Below are 1,368 nucleotides of genomic sequence, written 5' to 3' on the forward strand. Positions count from 1 at the left end.
CAGAGAAATACCAACTATTGTACAATCTCGGCGCCACGCAATCTGCCGCCAGGAAACATCAAATAAGTGCAGGGCTGGAGGGGATGCCAAGAGCAGCACCAGAGACACAACACCAGAAAAACTCACCAAATCCCGCACTGAGATGAGGGAACTCAGAGTGGGAAGAATCTATGGAATTCGGGGCCTCAGAGGTTGCAAATGAGATTGGCAGTTTTCGACGGATTGAAAACACCAAGAGCTCAGGGGATAGTACAGAAAAGTAGCGATGATTAGGAGGCCGCCCATGATCTCACTGAACGGCGAGGCGGGGCTCGATGGGCTGAGTGGCTGCATGTGTTATTTGCATTTGTTATGTTTAAAATGAAAATATTCTTCCTTTTGTTGACTTGGTGAATAGACCGTAAGACCATTAGACATAGGAGCAGTATTCACGCCATTCAGCCCATCGAGTACGCTCCTCCATTCAATCATGGTTATTAAGTTCCTCAATTCCATTCTCCCGCTTGCCCCCTGTAAGCCTGGATCCCCTTGATACTCAAGAACCAATCCATCTCAATCTTAAATGGACTCAATCACCCACTGGCCTCGACAGCTTTTTGAATTCCACCACTCTCTGGCTGAAGAGGTTTCTCCTGATCTCCAATCTAAATGGTCTTTCTTTTACTCCACAGCCTGGGTATGTTTCTGTTTGTGATGCCAAAACTCCGAGCAAGATCAACTTCTAGAACTTGGTGCCCAAGATACGGTGGCGATCAGTAATTGAGTCAACCCAACAATGAGGTTGTCATGTTTCTACTGACTAAAGGCCTCAATGGCTGAGAGAACAATGGAGGAAAATATTGAAAATACATTTTTCAACATCAATCCAGTTCCGCACTGTGAAATAAAGCAAATTCCTCAAATAAGTGCGGAACCACGTGTGAAGACAACCGGAACATCTTACACCAGGGCCTCTTTGTCAACCGCTGAGGTATAACTCGTGATATTGGGACGGCGAAAACTGTGCAGCTCCAGTGGCGCAATCGGTCAGCGCGCGGTACTTATACAGCAGTATGGCGGCGTGCGCAATGCCGTGGTTGTGAGTTCGAGCCTCACCTGGAGCAGTTTTGTCTACTCATGGTCAGACAGTCTACTGAAAAATGCAATTTTCTCTGCATTGACTGATGACTTTTCCTGAACAATACCTTGGCCATCAACCAACTTATCCTGCAACGAATTGAAACTTCAAGAAATATCTGGGGAGAAACATACGCAGGTGCTTCTTGTTCAGCATTCTCGAAAATGCTTCTCAACGGCCGACAGCTTCCACTTTCATTGCGGCCAACTCATGTTTGCTTGGTATTTCTTTATTCAACTGGCTACAAACTC

The 1,368-nt window shown here is 46.2% G+C and overlaps 1 non-coding gene across 1 annotated transcript; it reads left to right on the plus strand.

The window, feature by feature from the left end:
• The first annotated feature begins 1,007 nt into the window (after positions 1-1,007).
• On the plus strand, positions 1,008-1,103 carry trnai-uau (transfer RNA isoleucine (anticodon UAU)). The gene is made up of 2 exons: positions 1,008-1,045; positions 1,068-1,103. It is a non-coding gene; the product is annotated as a tRNA-Ile (tRNA).
• Positions 1,104-1,368: the final 265 nt, after the last annotated feature.

Source organism: Hemiscyllium ocellatum, chromosome 21 (assembly GCF_020745735.1).
Source record: "Hemiscyllium ocellatum isolate sHemOce1 chromosome 21, sHemOce1.pat.X.cur, whole genome shotgun sequence".
Taxonomy (NCBI): Eukaryota; Metazoa; Chordata; class Chondrichthyes; order Orectolobiformes; family Hemiscylliidae; genus Hemiscyllium; species Hemiscyllium ocellatum.